The sequence below is a fragment of the Natrix helvetica genome, assembly GCF_964273705.1.
Source record: "Natrix helvetica genome assembly, chromosome: 14".
In the NCBI taxonomy this organism is placed as follows: Eukaryota; Metazoa; Chordata; class Lepidosauria; order Squamata; family Natricidae; genus Natrix; species Natrix helvetica.
In genome coordinates this window covers 353,016-361,131 of record NC_138564.1, presented here as the reverse complement: position 1 = coordinate 361,131, position 8,116 = coordinate 353,016, and the positions used below count along the sequence as shown (strand labels likewise).

General features: G+C 45.5%; 1 long non-coding RNA gene across 1 annotated transcript; it reads right to left on the bottom strand.

The window, feature by feature from the left end:
* Nucleotides 1-1,783: 1,783 nt before the first annotated feature.
* On the bottom strand, nucleotides 1,784-4,225 carry LOC309398904. Its single transcript, XR_014176463.1, has 3 exons — nucleotides 4,013-4,225; nucleotides 3,410-3,511; nucleotides 1,784-1,913 (listed from the first exon to the last, which is right to left on the bottom strand). It is a non-coding gene; the product is annotated as an uncharacterized lncRNA (long non-coding RNA).
* Between the last annotated feature and the right edge of the window lie 3,891 nt (nucleotides 4,226-8,116).

Sequence of the window (8,116 nt, the reverse complement as noted above, 5' to 3'; positions counted from 1 at the left end):
AAGTCTCTCTCAACCCAATGGACTGTCAACTGTCCAGTTGGCATTTCCCCTCCCCAAAAAAGAAACTCCTGGGACATAATTTTATCAGGAGTGTAATACTTTATTGAAACACTACATTGGCACAGAAGAAGGGAAACCAGCTCTGGATTTCCCATGCAAACGCAAGCAGTTATTTCCCTATGCCACCTCTGCAAAAGGCAGAAATTCAGCCCAATTATCTGGAAACTTTAGTTGGTTCAAAATGAAGCAGCTTGACAAGTTTTGCACAAGCCCAGATTTGTATAAGTGTCACCTCTTTTGCAGGAGCTGCATTGGGTACAGTTCAAGATGCTAGTTCTCACTTTAAAGTAGCTTGGGGGCAGGTAATTCAAAGGACTGCCCCTTCCCAGTTACATCTAACCAATGCAGGTCTACCCATCTGACAGAGAAGTGCCTCTCGCAGGACCAAGAAAAAGAGCCTGATCCTTCCCCCAGAGATAAGGTTGCCCCCAACTTACTACTTTTCTGGAAGACCCAGAAGATGTTCTGTCTGCAGGTCTAGGGACCCCTGGGCTGGTGTGAGCATATCTGTTGCTGCTGCTGAGGTGGGGGAGGGAGGATATGGGTTTATGTTGCAGATTTTTAATAGCTATAAGCGGCCTGGAGTCACTTTGTGTGAGTTGGGTGATCATATAAATTTGTTTAATAAAGAAATACATTAATAAACAAATAAATACATTAATAAACAAACTATAACAACTATTAGAAGTTGTTACTACATGGCAATGGTGTATGTGTGAAAATCAATAGTTCTGCATCTTTATAGTTTTTACTGACCGCCATCAAGCAGCTCTGTTTAGGGCAGGGGTGGAGAATTGGTTTTCCCCAGGGGCCACCTGAGAAACTAGGACTGCCCTGTGGTTCTAGGTCTCCCCCTTTGGTTTAAATATTTTTTGGTTTAAAATAATTTCTTAACCACTCAGAGTCACTGGGAGCTCATTTAATCTCTCTCTCTCCCTCCCTCCCTCCCTCCTCCCTTCCTCCTGCCCTCCCTCATTCTGTCTTTATTATTTTTAATAACTCAAGCCTGTGCACATACTTAATACCCATTGCAGAAAAGGTGGTAAAATTGGGTTGGTCACATGAGATACAAGCTGTGAGAACCACCACCCACTCTTAGAGGATGAAATATTTGGGGGGATATTAAAAGAGGCAGAATATTATATTTCCCCAAAGGAGAAATGGGGAAACATGTTCTTAAAGGCAGAAAGCAGCCTCAGTATTTCTTAATAGTTCCAGGGTGAAGTCTTTAGAGATGGATATTTTGTGCCATTAAGAAAGACTGGGCCAGCTTATTCACAAAGTAAACACCTTTGTGCCTCCAGCAATAGGATTAAAATTCTACACCCAAATTCTAAGAACAGGACTTTAGGACATAATAGGATTAAAACACCACCACCATTATAATAGAAAAGACACAAAGCACAACCCCCTAGGGGCAATTCAGACATTGCACACCCCCCAACAGCATCACAAAAACCTATAAAGATCCATCCACTCATTCAACCAATTTGTCAGCTGTCCCAGAACCACCAATAGCATAAGCTTTCTTAAGCAGACCCCATTTTATTCCCAGCTTGGAACTGGACCTTCTTCCAAAAAACCATTTCTGTTCCACCTGTGGCACTTTATTCTTACTCAGGCCTGCCCTCCCCATTTGCTGCTTGGAGTCCATTTGCTCCTGCCGTTATTTCTCTCCACCAATATTATTGGTTGTCAGGACCCTCCCCCCTCCACCCCCTCCATCAGGCCTCTTTCTCTTTCCACATTGCTACTCTGGAAGAACTTGTATACTCACTTGGTCCAACTCCAAAGAGGATGACAAGCAAGAAAATCAGGATGACACTGCAGAGAGACATCCAGGGGAGGCTTTTCTGGAAGTAGGAACAAGACAACAGCAGTCTAGAAGCTTTGAAGATCGGAATGTGTAGCAGCCCCCACCCCCAACACAGGGCTCTCTGGTCAATTCATCCTTCTCAGAAAGTGGGAGGTTTCATCAAGACTGAGGAGCTTGCCTGGAAGAAGGTTCAAACGGCTGACAGCTGTGCCTGCATTCCAACTACTGCTGCAGGAGTCCTCCTTCCCATCAGGAGCCCAGGTTGCTGTGTTCAGTCTCCTCAAGAGACAGATTGGGAGAGTTGGTCAAAAGTCAGACCTGTGGACCTGGAAGGACCATTAGGCCATCAAATCTGACACCCTATTCTGGGCGGGAATCCCAGGTCAAACATCCCAGAGTGAGGAAGTGGTATATGGGAAAATCCTTGGGAGAAGGCAGAAGGAAGAAGGGATGCTGCCGCCAGAAAGGTTAGAGAAGAGAGAGCGTGGCCCAGAGCTGCCTAGTGTGTGGAGAAAGAGGCCCAGGAGGGACTCTCCTCAGAAAGTGTAATGGCAGGAGAACTCTTGTTAATATAACCTTATAATAAAGTGGAGTTAGTTAATGTGTCTGTGTTTCCTGTCTGGTCTATCTTGCAAGGCTGACAACAGCCAGCTTTCCCCCATAACTATGACTGTAAACCTTTCAATAAATACAGCAAGGAATGACTCAGAAAAGATAGAAATGGAGGTTCTGAAATAGCCAAGTCAAAGCCTGGCTCTCAATTCCACTAAGATGCTGTGGGGTGATCATCTATAAAGCAGGGGAGCAATCTGCCTTCTGGGTTTATTTTGATGCAGAAGATTTTAAAAGAGAAGGTACAATTGAAATTAGAGGGTTTTCTTTTTTTGTTTAATAGACAAACAAATGGAGTCATCTCCTGGACCTTTGCTTTTATACATGACAATGGCACTGAGATTTTTAAATGCCCGAAGGTGGAAGGACTTGTAAAAACATACAATGGAACAGAGGTGGGATTCAGTAGATTCTGACCAGTTCTGGAGAACCAGTAGTGGAAATTTTGAGTAGTTCGAAGAACCGGAAAATACCACTTCTGACTGGCCCTGCCCCCATCTGTTCTCGGCCTCCCAAGTCCCAGCTGATCAGGAGGGAATGGGGATTTTACAGTATCTTTCCTTTGCCATGCCCACCCAGCCATGCCCACAGAACCAGTAGCAATTTTTTTTTAATCCCACTACTGCAATGGAGGAATGGATGGTGAAACTGATGGAATTGACAGAGATGGCAAAATTGACAGCCTTGATAAAGAAAACACTTTGATAAACTTTATTTCTGCTTGGAAGCCATCATTGGTCTTTTTGTGGAAACTGAAAGAAGATTTTAGGATTTGATCATTAGAATTATATGGGACTATCAAAACAATGTAGACAAATATTCACCTTAAAGTGAAGCTTTCATTTCCTACAGGAGATGAGGCTAACTAGGCTCCCGGCTTTGCCAAAACAAAGAATTTCCAGACAAGCCTTTTCTTCTTACCTGCAGAGAAAGAGTCCCTGTGAGGAAAAAGAGCACCAAGGCCATCGATCCACAGCCTTTCCACAGCAGCGGCCTCCTTCCATACTGTTCAATGGTAAATATCTGGAGAGGGGAAATAAGGGAAATATGGGCAGATTTCCAGGCATCTAAATTCAAATAATAGGTGTCAAGCAGAACCTTTATATTCAAATTCAAATGACATTTCAGTTCTTTTTTCCTTTTGGAGAATTCTGGACCAAGCTCCTCCAGTCTCTCCTCCAGTGGAATTGCATGGTCAGAGAGTTCCATCCAGCCTGGGGTTTAGCCCAGGGGTGTGGACCTTTTCCTCCAAGGGGTCCGAGGAGGCAGGCCCTGCTAGGATGTCCAACGCGAGAGGACCCAGGTTGGCCATAAGGCTTTGCTGAACCTTGCAGGCAGCCAAAGTGGTCCTAGCGAGAGTTTGGGCTTGCTACCTCATTCTTTAAGCAGAGATGCAGGCTGGGCCCCTGGGGAATCACGGAGGAGGGTGTGAGAAGAATAGAGACCAACACAGAAGAAGATTCATAATGGCAACATAACATTGGGAGAGGAGGGAGGTTTTCAGAATAAAACGAACTGTCTTACACAGAGGAAAGATGAGAAGAGCTCAGAGAAGCCAATGCCCAGGGAGATGTAGGGGATAAGTCTCTCTTCTAAGCCTGCATTCTGAAGCACTTCAAAAGCATAGAAATAAACCTAAGTGGAAAAAAGAAGATGATAATAATAATTGCCAAGAAACAGTGAAGATCTGCCCCTGCCTCAGAAGCTCCGTGCTACGGTCCCTTGGGAAGGTCTGCATTTTCCAAACCCCCACCCCCAATCTGCTCACAAGACTCCGCAGCTCAAACTCGCACACGGAAGGGGATGGGAGAGGATGGGGGGGAGGGGGGGAGCAGCTGAAGGGCAAATGTGCCAAATCTGCCCAGGCTTGTTAAGCAAGGCTGGTCCTTTCTCTACAGGGCACTGAAGTTATGCTACCCACCGAGGTGGCTGGTGGGCAAAAGACCCCTCACCTCCCAGACCAATATAGCCGGCTCTCGCAAGATGGGAGCTGGCTTAAAGAAGTGGCATTTTCCCCTCTTGAAATCCTTGCAGTGAGAGGAGGGGGTTTCCTCAGGGGAAAAAGAACAACTTTGTTAGCCCTGAGGCAGAACTGCTGCGGAATGGGATGACTTCTCATGGCTTACTTGCCACAGACAATTCATTGTTGGACAATTCAAAACTTTTATTATTTAAAATAATTTAAAAATTATTTTAATTTTGGTCATTTACATTTCATTTTGTCAGTCCCTGTGTAGCCTCTTTAATGACCACCATTTTTCATAATAACCCTGCCAAAATGGCGCCGCGGACAGCAGCCTTGGTAAAATGCTCTCTGAAAGTTTTCTTATTTTTTTATCATTCTCTGTAATTCACTACAGATTTCATACTCAAGAGACCAACTACATCAAGCAATGTTTCTTCTCTGATGAACATTTTTCTGTGACGTCACCCCTCCTGTCTTTACAAATGCAGAAGAGTTTCTAACACAGGAAGATAAATAAGATCAAAAGGAATAGACGCTGAAGGCAAAAGTGGGGTAAGTGAGTGGGAATTCTGAATAGACTAAGAAAAAGTGGGATAAAAACCCCTCTCCCCTCACTCTTTCTGACTATACTTAACCGCATTGATGCCAGAGAGCTGCACAGTCACAATGACAGCCACTAGGATGCTCAGCTGCGGGCGAAGTGACGCATCGTGGAACAGCTCTCCTGGCCAAAGCCCTTTGCTCCTTTGCCCTCCTGGGGCCATTTCTTTCTTCAGCTCCTCAAGCTCTTCCTTGTGATCCCCTTGGCCCCACAGCTGGTGCATTGCTGGGGAAGAGAAAAGATGCAGGTTACAAAGGTTAACCAAGTCAGCAGCACCCTTTCCCCACAGCCAGAAAGGCCCGACAGGCCACGAGAGCCCCAGAGAAGCAGTTGGGGCTCTAAGGGAAAGCAGCTGCCCCAACCTCTAAGCAGTCACTGGGAAAGGAGCCCACCGGGGTGGAGGAAGCTGGCTTGGTCCTGTAGCTCCGTGTTTCTCCCTCTCTGCAACTTTATGATTTGGGTCTGAGGAATTCTGAGAGTTGAAATCCACAGATCTTTTGAGTTGCTGAATTTGAGACCCCCTGCCCTAGCTCACAGCTTGCTAAGGATTGGGCTAGTTGGCTAGAAAAACAGAAATGTTTGAATTGCCTGATTCTCTGTCAGGTTGGCAGTGGAGCTTCCAAACTTATGACACTGGCAGATTTCACCTATCTTCCCTAGCTGTGGCAACCATGGCCTTAGTAGAGGACAGAGGTTCAGTCTGTTTTTTGTCTTGAGCCAGTGGCAATGTTATCTGGAGATATTAATATCTATCTCTTGTCATGATTAGATCACTCTTTGATGGGTTTGTAGTTCCCCACAGCTGCTCTCTGATGTAGGACCTTGGAAACATTCCTTTGGTCCACTTTGGGTACCTCATGGACCATGCTGGTCCTTTCAAAAGGACCTTAGGGTTGTTCTTGAGGGTCTTGTACTATGAATGAGGCCTTAGTTACTGCTTGGAATGATGGTCGACAACAGCACCCTTGTACCAGGTTATTCCTGGGTGGCCCCTCCTATTCATAGATCTTGTTTTGCATCCTGGTTTTTGGAAAAGTTCCAGGAGATGAAGCATCCAAAAAGGCTCCACAAGGAGTGCATAAAATAGAGAAAACATATGTAAGAACCTCTCTTAAGGATGGCCCTGTGGCAGCAAGAACACCAATCACCACAATTTTTCTGTTCTTATGACAGCCACAGATTACAGGCCAGCAACTCTGTTCAAGATGATCCAGATGAGCGAAGGGCCAATAGGAGGATTGTTTAAGGATTATGTCCCATGACTGCCCTCTCATATTACATTGATCAGAATTCTGCCAAGTACCCCCCATATATATTTAGTCAAATAAGCCACTCTTATTGCCTTTGCCTTTAACATTCACACAACAGCTTTATGGCACAGCACATTCTGGACCCTTCAAAAAAAGCACTAGATAATGACAATGAGGAAGATGACGACAATGATGCAAAGATTGGCAGGGAAGCTGAAGTCCCTACTATCTCCAACTCCTCCTTAATCCTGGCCAGTCGAAGATTTGGACAACACATTTGCCAAGACCATCTCCACTTTGGTCATTCTGAGGTGAGACCATTTTTTAAGGACAACTTACCTTTCAGGCAGCCTTCCTCATCTCCCTCCTGGATTAAGAGATAAGAAGGAGACTCGGGGAAGAAGGGCAGGAGGAGCAACTGGAGGAACGCTGCCACACCAGGAAAGGCCAACAGCAGAGGCCAGGATGACTCAGTTCCCAGGAGTTCCCTGAAGAGTAGGAGAACGGAGGTTGGAGGTGGAGGAACAGCCCCCTCCCTCTTTCCTCATCCTGCTCCTTCTGTACCTGAGTCCCAAGATTTGGCCCCAGCATTTCCCCAGAGACCAAAAGAATCCCGAGGTAGCATTTGCAAGTCCTCGCCATTTCTTGGGGGAAATTTCTCCAGCGTACTGAGAATGAATGGCCTGGCAGAGGCCTAGAAGGAAAGAAAGGGGAAAGGAAGGACAGACAGAAACCAATGAAATTTGAAATAACCACACAGTCCCAGGAACAGAATTGTTTGCTGGTTTAGGCAGATGACAAGAGCTGCATCAAATCACTGGGGCACCCAGAGGTTTTTCGGTGGAGAGTCCAGAGAATGTTCCTGTCACAAGTTATAACTTTAACTTTTAACTTTAACTTTTAACCTTTTCTCCCCAGGATCTGATACAGGCTCCTCTGTTGCCGCAATCATTAGCCAATTGCCCAGTTTATCAGACAGGGATCTTGTAAACCTTGTGGACAATCATTTATTGCAGTGTGTGCTAGCAGCCAAAAAAGCTAATGCAATCCTTGGCTGCATAAACAGAGGGATGGAGTCAAGATCACATGAAATATTAGTACCACTTTATAAAACCTTAGTAAGACCACATTTGGAATGCTGCATCCAGCTTTAGTCATCACATTATAAAAACAAATGTTATGACTTTGAAAAGAAAGCAAAGAAGAGCAACTAAGATGATTTAGGGTCGGAGACTAAAATATGAAGAACAGGAATTGGGTATGTCTAGTCTAGAGAGAAGAAGGACTGGGGAGGGAGGAATGATAGAATCTTCCAGTATTTCAGGGGCTGCCACAAAGAAGAGGGGAGTGGAGTCAAACTATTAGCCAAAGCACCAGAATGCAACACAAGAAACAATGGGTGGAAACTAATCAAGGAAAGAAGCAACCTAGAACTAAGGAGAAATTTCCTGTTGGTGAGAACAAGCAATCAGCCTTCAGAAGTTGTGGTTTCTCCATGATTGGAGGCTTTTAAGAAGAAACTGGGCAGCCCCTTGTCAGAAAAGTTATAGGATCTCCTGCTTGAGCAGAGGGTTGGACTAGAAGGCCACCGTTCCAGCTCTATGATTCTGAAAGTTGGAAGGGCAGAAGAGCCCTGGTGGATGCAAGCAATGGCCCTCTTCTTCCAAAGGCTGGCCAGTTAGTTGTCCCTATGAGAATCAGTGGGCGTGGGCACAGCAACAGTCCTGGGGTTCCATGGCAGGTTGGCTGGCGTGTGGCAGGAGACTGACTTTGAGCCCCTGGGCTTTCTCCAGAGAATATAAAAAGCCACA